Source organism: Triticum dicoccoides, chromosome 2B (genome assembly GCF_002162155.2).
Source record: "Triticum dicoccoides isolate Atlit2015 ecotype Zavitan chromosome 2B, WEW_v2.0, whole genome shotgun sequence".
Lineage (NCBI taxonomy): Eukaryota > Viridiplantae > Streptophyta > Magnoliopsida > Poales > Poaceae > Triticum > Triticum dicoccoides.
This window is the reverse complement of record NC_041383.1, coordinates 42053743-42066582: the sequence shown is the minus strand read 5'-3', so window position 1 is coordinate 42066582 and position 12840 is coordinate 42053743. Positions and strand designations below refer to the sequence as shown.

The window sequence follows — 12840 nt, the reverse complement described above, 5'->3', positions numbered from 1 at the left end:
GATTGAGAGATGAGGCTGCGTTAATAAATTCAGGTGCAGCTGGCCGGCTTTGGATTACTTTGACAAGCAACTGATCCTGTCCTGTCATACCATCCTGCAGGCCGGCCGGTTTGGTTTATGTTTTCTTATTGTTTGCCATGTTTCCGTGTCGTTCAAGGATTGGCGTCCCGGTCAATTAGCTTCCGTGGATTTGGTAACTGTCCTCAACCAAATCACCCGTGTTAGACCAGCTTGGAGTACAAGCCAAACCATGGAGAGAGGAAAGCAGGTGCTGACGTCAAATCCTAGCACGGCAAAGGAAATGCAGTGAAAGAAGAAGACTAGGTAGTTGCATAGTCCCTGAAATTTAAAATAAGTGCTTGCTGAGTAAATGGTTGTACAAGTTTCTTAATGAGAAAGGCTTGTAAATTTGTTAGTTGTCACCTCTCTCATGGTCATGGCCCCCTCCTCCTCCACAACATTCACATCTTCCCTCCTCAACCTCTTAAGACAATCTCGTAAGCGGGCAATCGCACATAACTCGATCTGCGCTGCTTATGCGACCAAGAGGAGGAGACCGCGACACATCGCCCTTACTCCAGATTAGTATGGATGCTTGTTGTTGCATGGGTTGACATTCCAGGGCTTGCTGCTGCACCGTTGGCTGATACTTCTACCTTAGCTTGGTGGAATGAAATCATTTGCCCTTTTGGAGCGAAGGCCTGCTCCACGGCCATCTACACTGGATGGAACATGTGGAAGGAGAGGAATAGGAGGATCTTCGACAACAAACTCTTGCGGGAACACTATCTGCTGGAGCTCATCGAAACTGACATTTTTCAGCCGGCACTCCCCATGCACTGGCTTAGCGACACTGAGAATGCCCCCAGAACCTGAATTAACTTCGAAGCACTAGTTTCTAGTTTCCGTACTCCCTTCCCACCCCCCATGTACTTCTTGACAGACTTTTGTATTTGATTTACTCCTGCTTAATATATCGGCGGCAATGCTGCCATTCCCTAAAAAAAACCTCTTAAGACGATTCATATTTGTTTTCTGTCCGACGCCACCACTGTGTGGAAGTACTTCATGTTTTGATACAGAGAACAGCATGCCTCCTGTTAATCCGCTTTGTAGGCTACACCCATCCCCCTGGACCGTGGCAACACGTTCCTGCGTCTAGCGGCACCACGTTGAAGCGTATTGCGTAGCTTCGTCTCGATCTACAGATCTTCCGCGGAGGAGAAATCATCAAAGAGACGCTTGTTGGAGCGATCGTCTCCCCTATTACCCATGGCCACCACCTCCGCAAAAGAGGAAAGATTGCGGGCGAGGTGGCCAAGATGCTGGATCTCAGATCTGGAAGCAGGGAAGCCAAATGAAGGGTCTAGGGTTCCATGGCGAATCCGGAGCCATTTTATAGAAGGCTGGGAGGATGGTGCTGATGGAAGTCGACCAACAAAACCCAAATATGCTACATTACGGATCACGTACAGATGAAACTGACGGACTGCTCCCACCAGCCAATCACTCTCCCCCTGATTTCCATGGTGTGGGCCCTGCTGCCCCTGGTTTCCAGTTAAACGTTGCCAAGTTAGTGCGTAAGTTAGTTTCCGTAAGATATGTCCATAGGTCTAGCATTGTTGCCAGCAACCCACCCAGGAATTTCTGGAAGCGGTAGCGACATGTTCCTAGACTAGCACGCAGAATGAACTAGTGGCTCAGTTGTAACTCCAGGCGTCGCACCAGGCTCCCCAGAGGTCTTGGTCAAACCAATACTAGCGACCGAGATGAGGTTGGCACCAACACGGCTGGCTGGAACACGATAGGTTGACCAACTGAAACCATGTCCAAGTCCACCCTAATTGCCGGTTCGCGGCGCGGGGCAGGAACACCATCGGATTGAACAATGGGGATGTGGCGTACATCCATGCTAGGAGGGACCAGGCCCGGGGAGCCCACCACCACCTGAGCCAGCCCTGGCAAGCCCATTTGAGAGCACACTTCACCCCTAGCACCCGTGGCGCCAATGTCGAAACCACCTGTGGAGGATGTTTCCCGTATGCCTCAGCCGGATTAGGAGGCAAGACCCAGGGCGCCCCTTCATCTCGTTGCACACACCTGCAAGGCTCCGCCAAGAAAATGACCAAGCAACATCGTTGGCGCCCTTTCGTCCCGTTGCACACACCGGTGACAGAGGGCCTCCCTGGCCCCCCACGCGGCGGAGATCTTGGTTCACCAACATGTCCTGCCTTGCGTCGCGAGGAGCCGTTGTGAGAGCCATCCTCCTCACCATCTTGGCCAAGTACCTTTCTTTTGGACATGATCTCCTTGGAGTACGTGACGTCAGCAAAAACGATGTCTTGTGTAAAATGACACTTCTGACTCTTGATCGATGAGCATAACTTACATGTGCGCGTTTGCAGGGACGAGCGTATGTGTATGCATGATGAACAGTCATCAAAAACTTGCAAGTCGTCCATGCAATGCAAAAGGAAAAGGCATTTTGATTTGACTTGTGCCCTTCTTCTCATCTACTGTATGTTGGCACAGGCCCCGGCCGGCTCGTACGTCCGATACTTTCCGTGGAGGACACGTACGTAAATAGCAGCCGCTGGCTTCCCTTCCGCCAATTGATCCGCGGTGGAGATCGTAGACATGTACTCCCTCCGTTTCTAATATTTGTCTTTTTAGAATTTTCAAATGAACTATCACATACTGACGTATATAGATAGGACCGCACTGTTTGGCACATGTGTGGTAGATAGCAAAACTGTCGCACACCTCTTTCTTTCCTTCTAATTACATGCATGCATGCATTAGCATGACTCACTCTCTTTTTTCATCGTGTATTTTCTTTCTCTAATTGCATACATGCACTAGAGGACAAAAAATTGATGTCATGCTAAATTCTCCTTATTCCGAAATTTAAAATGTTTTGCAGTCCAAACCGTCGGTATGATGTAAAACTGTTATCACATAAAAGATTCGTCTCGATAAGATCTTCGAAACTAGATTCCATGTTGCTATGTTTCGACAACTTTTTCTCGAGTCAAAAGTTATCACGCTTGGGCTGTATAAGTTACCACGCCTGTGGTATGTAAGTTATCGTGGTATTTTCACATAAGTTACCGGAACATAAACATGGTTCTCACATGCTTCTTCACGTGTACATTTATGTATGCACTAGAGGGCAAATAAGTTGATGTCATCATAGAATCTCTTTATTTCGAAAATTCAAAATGTTTTGTAACTCAAACCGTCAGTCTGATGAAACCATTTTCGCATAAAAGATTCATCACGACGAGATCTTCAAAACTAGATCCCATATTGGTATGTTTGGATGAATTTTTTCGGGTCAGAAGTTATCATGCCTCTACTACATATGTTACCACGCCGGTGGTATGCAAGTTATCGTGCTATGTCGATATAAGTTACCGGGGTTATAATTTTCAACAACTCCCCCCTTGGTAAAAAGATTACCGCATTGTTTGCACGTAAGTTATTGGATATGCGGTTTGTATATTACCGTGCTATTTCACATAAGTTATGAGGGGCATGTTTTTTAACTTGTTTCCCTCCTTGGTCAAAGTTATCATGGTGTTTCTACGTAATTTATCCGGTATGCCATTCGTATATCATCGTGTTATTTTCATATAAGTTACCGGGGTTATATTTGAAAATTAAAAATGTTTTGTAATTCAAACTGTCGGCCCAATTCAAAAATCTAATTTCGCATAAAAAAGTCCATCGCGATTAAGACCTCCAAAACTCAATCTCATGTTGGTATATTCCAATGACTTTTTTTTGAGAGTCAAAAGCTACCATGCGCAGGCTAATGAAATTATCACGTCATCGTTGTGTATATTATCATGCTATTTGCACAGAAAAGTTACCATGAATGTTTTCAACATTTTTTTCCTCAAGGGTGAAAATTTATCATGGTGTTTTTGAGTAAGTTATCAGATATGTGGAGTGTATGTTACCAAGGTATTTACACATAAGTTAGAGGGGGTATATTTTTAACAACTTTTTTACCGCAGAAAAAAGACTACCATGGTATTTGTACCTAAGTTATTGAGTTTATGGCGTGTATAGTACCATACTATTTACTCAGAAACTACTCAGGATATGTTTTTGCAACAATTTTTTGGCATCGGGTTCAAAGTTACCACATTGTTTATACGTATGTCATTGGGTATGCGGTGCATAAATTATCATGATCTTTACAAAAAAATTATCAGGGGTATGTTTTCAATATTATTTTCCCCCAAGGATCAATGTTACCGCGGTGTTCATATATAAGTTATCATAGATGCAATGCATAAATTATCATACTATTTACACAAAAATTACCGAGGTATTTTTCTTCGAATAAAATTCCTCGGTAGAAATTAACATGGTGTTGCAAATAAGCTATTAGGTCTATGGTGCATAAATTAGCATGCTATACACATAAAAGTTACCGGGTATATTTCAAGAATTTTGTTCCAAGGTCCAAAAAATTATCCGGCCTAGGCTGCATAAGTTACCGCACCTACAGTATGTAAAATTACCATCTTGTTTATGCAGATGATACTGGACATGAAAACCTGAACTATTTTCAACATTCCAATGGGGTTTTTTAGGTCGCAAGTATCGTCCGATACAACCAATTGTTCCCAATATTGTTTACATGTTGCTTCCAATAAAGCATCATTTGAGTGTGCGGTCTACTTGTGGGTTGTTAGGACCAGAAGTGTGCGCAATTTATGCCGTCTAAGCCCGATTCAGATTGATGAGCACCGATACAGTGGTAAACTTGAACTCAGTGCAGAAATTTACAGAGGTTTGACGTTCATTTTCTACTCCCTCTGTCCGAAAATACTTGTCATCAAAATGAATAAAAAGGAATGTATCTAGAACTAAAATACATCTAGATACATTCACTTTTATTCATTTTGATGACAAGTATTTCCGGGCGGAGGGAGTACTATATAAGTAGAGAGAGGAGCGTCAGTGCGTCACCATCGTGCTGGTCAGGGATCCCAAATCAAACTCCCTGAATCTTAATGCTAGTGTTTCAGGCCTTTGTATAGTGGTTTGGTTGGAGCCTTTTGCTGTCCGTCGGTCGTGCAAGTAACTGAAGGAATCTCAGTTAGAAAGCATCTTTATTCATCGTGCATCTATGCACGAAGGCTGTCGACATTGCTCCTACACATGTATATGTGCTACTGGACACAACAGGCGAGTTTAAATATTATGTCTAATATGTGAAGCAAGTAATGAGTAGTTGCAAATATGGTGGAATTGTTACTAATTGTTTTAGTAATCATTTTTGTGTAACATATATGTAAAAGTTGTCACTTGAGGTAACAAACGGATATCGTAATACCAAATCACCTTCCCAGTGCCAACAGTATATGTAGTTTTATGCATTGTTTCTAGATGAAGCTTAGAGAAAAAAAATCTTCAAATTCTTAACTCCATGAACTTCTGGTAGTATGAGATAAAGAATGGAGATAAACATCTTAGTATAGAGTTTCTTAGCGTCTGAATGAACTACTCACTTTATGTAATTTCAGTAGGTCTCTCTTTTCAAGTTCACTTATTTATATGCATAACACTGCCTATTTGTTGACTTCTGTGAATAGATCAGTAGCTATGGAAAGTTATGTAGGATTGTTTTCTTAGGTAGTTAAAAAATAATAGCCCCATGCCTATCGTATATGAGTTTGTTTCAAGTTGGACTATCTTGTGTGCTATATAACTCTATTGCTTATCTTGCAGTTCTACTCTTCATTATGGACATGCGGGAGCTCCAAATGACCAGGTACGCTTTTTATGATGCTTATGGCCTGCAGCTTACTTGTTGGTGTTAGTTTTACTTGCTCGAGCTTGTAAATCGCACCAGCGACAAAATTCAGATTATCTTGTCGATAGCACGAGCTCAAATATCTTAGGAACGATTAGTTTTCAATGCATACTAGCTATTTGGAAAAGGGCATGCTTTATTTTAGTTTCAGGCAGTAGAGTTCATGTATCTTTTTCTTTGTTAACTGCTTTTTCCTTAAGAAAGTATTTGTCAACTGTATAGTTGTTGAGTACCATGAGATCTTGAAATTTGTAAGTTTGATCAATAGTTTTTGCTCTCGTTGTTGTATGTGTTCAGAATTCATGCACATTGGAAAAATGAAAACTGTGATGAAAGGATCATAGGTTAGTTAGTATATCATTGAATTAATGAAATAGCCTATGGCATTCATGAACTGAATGTCGTATGATGTCTGCTACCATTGATTAGCGTGTCAGCAAAAAATAATCTCTAATTGAAGCATGTGCGTGTCAGCATTGGGTGATAATGTTCACAGTGAGAGTTTCAATTTTGTACGAAACTTGTACAGTTGGAGGGGCTAGGGACCATAATTTAGCCAACTTTAATGTTATGTTGGACCAATTAATCAAGTAAGGGAAAGCAATAATACCAAACATACGAAGCAGAGGATAGAAATCGAATGAAGGAATAGCTATGGAGGGTCTTGAAGTATTGTTGTGTGTTCATGGCTTCTTTAGGGGAGGAGTACGCGGTTTTGCCTTTTCTCTCTGGACATACTTATATCTAGTATATCTTCAGACGTTGAATGATGGAGACATGGCTCTAATGGACATGGGAGCTGAATACAATTTCTATGGTTCTGACATCACATGTTCATACCCTGTAAGTCATTTGGAATATTCATACTTCTATTTTGAAGTACTTTTTTACAAAAACAATATCAAATTTTGTTATTTATTGTTAAAAGTGTTATTTATACCTTCAGGTCCTTTCCTTTTCACTTCAGTCCAATGATATGTTAGGATTATTTTTATTAAGCAATTTTTTACTGACATCAAATCATAGCTAATGTAATTCTTGCATGGAACTCATTAACCTCGATATAAACTGTCGCAATCTTCCGTTTATCACATTTTAATAGAGTGTTTGTCTTGTAATGTTATCTGAATGAGTTTATGTGTTTTTAGATAAATGGAAAATTAAAAAGAAACCAGACGATTGTATACAATGTAAGTACCCTGGTGGTAAAACTACCCACTTTGCTTTTATTTTTATTTTTTTATTGATGCAAGACTGACTGTATTTCACAGGCTGTCCTTAGGACTCATAATGATGTGATATCACATATGCAGCCTGGAGTAAAATGGATCGATATGCACAAGTAAGAATTCTTTGTCGTCACTTATAGACCATGCAACTTTTAATGTTTTTTTTAGTGTTGTCAAATTGGGTTTCTGAGAAATAATTGTGCTTTAACAGAATACAATTAGCATACAATCATAAGTGTGCTGGATCTAAAGATTATTCACAGTTGTATCCGTGTTGTCAAATTGGGTTCCTGATAAATACTTGGAAGCAAATTTTCAGATCTTTTCGCTTAATGTGTCAATCTGTTTAAGTTTAACCAACTCACATTGTTTCTCCCTCTGTTTGTCTATCATACTGTCTTCAATAAGACCTTCCCCAAAAAAATCATATTGTCTTCAATTGTTTAAGCGTCATATGAACATTTTTGCAGGCTGGCAGAGCAGAGAATACTTGAATCTCTAAAGAAAGAAAATATTATCCATGGGTGCGTGTGAGAGATAATTATTTCTGCTTATTGAATTTCAATATGATAATATGTAAAGCTTGATGCTAACTTATCAGTTGTCCATAACCATTTTTTTCAGTGATATTGGTGACATGATGAATCAAAGGTTGGGCGCTGTTTTCATGCCTCATGGTCTTGGGCACTTACTTGGAATTGACACCCACGATCCCGGAGGCTACCCCGAGGTTAGATTTTGACTATATCAATATCCATGCTTTCATTTTAATCATGCCATACTTACCTCCATTCAACTTAGACTAATGCTTGTTTCTCGACCATAGGGCTTAGAGAGGCCAAAGGAGCCAGGATTGAGATCCTTGCGGACAATAAGAGAACTTAAAGAAGGCATGGTAAGTAATTACCTTTATGATTAATTTATTAACATTTAGTATCACACAACGCTCTTTCTATTTTATGCGCACTTGTTTGAGAAGTTACTAGGATCAAGCTTCACATATTTCAGCTTGTGAATTTATAGTAATAACTCCACAAATTCACAAGCTGTTGTGTTAATATATTCTCTTTTGCACAGGCTAATGAAATTTCTTGTTCCCCATTTCGGTATTCAAACATTTTAATTATTTGTCTCACTTATACATAATCTCATGGATATAATTTAATTGTACATAATCATGTATAGTTAAATTGGTTTTTCTCAGTTTGTGTGTTCTGCTGTCTATGCAATTCACACTTCTGAAAGTTATTCCCTTTTGTGTTCTTGTCAATTATTCATAGGCGAACTACTTTTGTGAAAGCATTGGGCATAAAGGCCCAGAGATCCATTCGGCTTGCCGTCTTTCTACTTGTCATATAATAAACTTAAGAGAAAAGTCCACTTTTCGTCCCTCAATTCTTTGGTCGGCTCACTTTTGGTCCCTCAACTCTAAAACCGGACAGATTGCACCACGAACTCTCGAAACCAGCCATTTTTCGTTCTTGTGGGGTTTCGCTGCCGAGTCAACCCGGTTTTGACCAAGATGTGAACAGCGCTCAGATGAACAGTAAATTCGAAAAAAATAGCAAAAAAACAATAAAATATGAAATTTTATGACATAGAATATACTCAAATGCGCAAGGTGCGTGCCAACTTTTGTTTTTTTTTGCCGCAAGCTCCTCGAACGTCCAAACATGACGAAAATTGGCACACACCTAGCGCACTTGAGTATCTTCGATGTCATAAAATTTCATATTTTTTTTATTTGATTAGATTTTTTTAATTTACTATTCATCGGAGCATTGTTCACGTCATGGTCAAAACCGGGTTGACTCGGTAGTGAAACTTCGCAGGGACGAAAAATGGATGATTTCGAGAGTTTGTGGTGCAACCTGTCCGGTTTTAGAGTTGAGGAACCAGAAATGAGCAGACCAAAGAATTGAGGGACGAAAAGTAGACTTTTCTCTAAACTTAATGGACCCACACTTGCATGTGCACGAGACACTCTCTACTTTGATGGTCTTTAACTTAATAGAAGTTTCCTAACCTAATCTCAAATGTTGTAATGTACCTATCCTCCTATTTTTTTTTGTATATTTATGTCAGTAAAAACTGGAGCGAACAAAATGAAGGAAAACATAATTATGTAATGAAACAATAGAAGGACATATTTTGTGCCCCCGTGTTCAGAAGGGTGGGTGGGAATCTAATCTATAGTTATAATAAAACATTTGAGCTCCTGTGGTCTGTATTGCAGGTTATTACGGTCGAGCCAGGCTGTTATTTCATTGGTGCTTTGCTGAGGCATGCCAAGGATGACCCAATTTCCTCAAAGTTCTTGAACTAGGAAAAGATAGAAATGTACAAAAGCTTTGGCAGTGTTCGCATTGAAAGTAATCTGGTATGTCTTGGTTGCTCTTTTCTGATACATAACAATACAACTTAAGAAATGCATTGCACAGTAACGCTTTATATTTTACTGTTGGTGCACTCCTATTTGTAATGGCTAACTTGTAGCACGTAGAAAATAATGCAAATACATTAAATTATATCTGTTTCAATTCGTTGATGTCAAAAAAAAAAATCTGTTTCAAGTCATTACCTGCATATCAGCTCTCTTTGTTTTTCCTTCTTATTATTTTTAATACTTTTGGCTGTGTGCATCCACGATGTCTCAACTTTGGTCTTGATATTGTGTCGTTGTAGAGGCATGGTGTAGTTGGTCATCTTGATTGTTGGTTTCCAAGTAAATCAAACTGTATTGCAAACAACCCCTATTCTAATGCAGATATGTTAACTGCTAGTTCTCTTTCTCGAGTAAAAGTTACAGGAGCTAAACTCAACATCACATCTATTTTATGCTCGTAGTGAAATAGAAGGATTTTCTAGAAGTAAAGTTAGTATAGATTCCACATTATCGATTTCCACGTATATGAATTGTACCGCAAACACCCAATTCTAATGCAGATGTTCTCTTTATCAAAAGTTACATGAGCCAAGCTCAACATTAATTTCTGTAGCATCCACATTGCATTTACCTTTACCTGTTGTTCTTCATTTCCACACTAATAATGCAGTGTATGATTGCAGTATGTGACGGTGCAAGGATGCAAGAACCTGACAAACTGCCCCCGAGAGACCTGGCAAATCGAAGCGGTAATGGCTGGTGCTCCATGGCCTTCACGCGATGACTGTTCCAGTGTGATAGCAACAGAGAATGGCCTTCCCAAGGCCTAAGCACTTCAATTTGCCATGCTCTTGAGAGAGAGAAAAACATGATAGTGATAATTTTATGAAATATAGGGTGCTTTGATAAACAGCGAGCCTCTCACAAGTTGTTGGTTTGGTTTAAGTTTGATTATAAGTGGCATCTCATATGATCACTTATAGATCCAGTGATGTCAGTCACTTGTAGTGTCTCCTCTATGTGGACTAAAAGGTTCAAAGTTCTTGCAATTGGTTCAACCGTCTCCATTCTGAACCAACAACTCTATTGACATGAAAAATTAAGTGAATGATCTGCAACAATTTGTTTTGTATCATCATAAATATAAACTTCAAGGTCCTTGTGGTTAATTAATATTACGATAGTTTTTATGCATCCCGCAAAAAAGGTAGTTTTTATGCTGGGTTTGTTGCACAAAGTTTAAAACTTATGAATCTTGATGTAATTTTTTACATGAAAAACTCTCAAATTCATAATGTTATAAACGTTTAATGTCATATGTTTGACCTCTTCGATATAATTTTGCAAAGTCCCACATCTTAACCTATGTTTTCGGACCTTCTCCAAGGGAACAACATATGCTTTTTTGTTGTATCCGATTAGATTAGGAAATTAATTTAAGATAATGAACCACCCTAGAACCATATGCAGATAATTAAAAACCATCAGACTGAATGACTTGCGATGTCTATGCCCACAAGAAATCCCGAAGCCCATTAATCGTAATGGAACTCTATGCAATGTATCCAAGTTGTACGATTTCAAATGGGTAGGGGAGCGTTCCGCCTTAGAGGGAAGCAATCACGAAAGCGGGGTCGAGGAAGTGTAAGCGAGAATCTTGGCTTGAGTAACAAAAACACTGGTGAGAATCGCATGCCCCCTAAAACCCAAACCCAAGGTTTCCTCTGCAAGGTTCGTCCACGGAGGGTGAGGCCTATTCATACCAGTTCTTTTGATGGCTTCTACAATAAGCTCCAGCCACCTACTCAGCTTATACTAGAAACCTATCCAACTTATTCTAGAAGCTCATCCATTTTTTAAGAAGCCTACTAGTCAAAGTTTGGCTTCTCCAAAAATTGTTTGATTGGGCTTCTAGAATAAGCTTAAAAAGCTATCAAAAGAATTGGCAACAAGGAAGTTAGATTATGTGATCCTCCTACCTTTTCGAGTTCCCTAGTATCATCATTATTTGCCACACAAATGCAGATTGAGATTGAGGAAATTAAGTTAATTAAATTTGTGTTTGTGTGTTAGGTTAGATGACGTACAAGTTCGGCCATAGAGGTGTGCGCGCGCGCTAGACCTGGCCATCCTTCGGGCCGGGCCAGGCCTGACCAAGCCCGAGGTAGAAAGCTCAGGCCCGAGCCCGACCCGGCCCGACCATCAGGCCTACTTTTCAGGCCCAAGCCCGGCCTGTCACAGCAAAAAAAACACCGGGCCTCAAGCCTCGGGCCGGGCCTATTCAGTAAATGGCAGAAATAGCGGGCCCATGCCCGGCCTGACCTAGTTTTTGGGCTCATGCCCATGCCCGGTCCGAGCTTTTTCTGGCCGGGCGGTCCATGGCCAGGACTAGTGCGCGCACACGTGCCCATGTGTGTCTGTGTGTGGCACGCCCCAACCCTTCAACCATAGCTAGAGGGAGCGGGCATCTCAGACTCCGATGTTACGGGAGTTCCCCCACTTCCTTGACTACTCCGGCAGTGACAGGGGAGGAGAACTATGTGACCTTACCTGAATGTGTTCGGTGTGGATCGTGTCGGGCGTGGCCATATATAAAGCACATAACCGAGCAGGCCAAGTGTCAGGTTGTTTTAATGCGGACGCTGGAGTGGATTTTTCGGTCGCCGCGCCTGTTTAATGTCGGCATGCGAATGTGGTAGATACTTGTCTCGCTCCGTCCAGTCACTTCTCTTCGGCATTGAACAGGCGTGAAGAGTGGGATGCGGCGCCGGCGGCGCTGTCGGCCGGCGCCGCTCCAATACCGGCTCCAATGACCAGTTGAGTCCGTTCTGCCCGGCATGAATGCGGTGCGGAGAGGAGAGGTGCGGCCATGCGAGAGAGGCCGCGAGCGCGGGAGATATTTTGGGTAGGAACAAGGTGTCAGACGTGTACGTGGCGGCGGTTCGAACGACCGCAAACTTTCCTTGGTTTGCGTCTGGTTTGCCAGATTTCGGACAACTAGATTCGTCCACCGACCGGTAGGGTACCAAGTTGGATGGCAAAGTGTGTCCGAACAGTTTGATCCAGATGTTTGCGGACACGGAACGGGGAGGACGGTAGCCGCTGCTCTGGCTGGACCTCAACACGAGCTGCGCGTCGCCAGTGCCTGCTCTCAGCATCATCTCTCGCAGCGGGTGGCCACGGCGCCACATCAGGAGGTCACTTCTGATTCTGAATGGAATTTTTGTCTCCTCTATTTGAGTAACAAAGCGCATGCCTCCGATTTCGTGCGGAGACAGGCTCAAATCGCGGTGGCAGCAAACTGGCCAAGGAGAGGAATGGCTTCATTCACGATTCATGAACGGCGGCTGAAGCTTCAGAAGCTCGGTTCACAATGGCGGCTGAAGCTTCCG

The 12840-nt window shown here is 41.6% G+C and overlaps 1 pseudogene; it reads left to right on the top strand.

Moving 5' to 3' along the window:
* The first annotated feature begins 2008 nt into the window (after positions 1-2008).
* Positions 2009-10278, top strand: LOC119360380 (annotated as a pseudogene).
* Positions 10279-12840: the final 2562 nt, after the last annotated feature.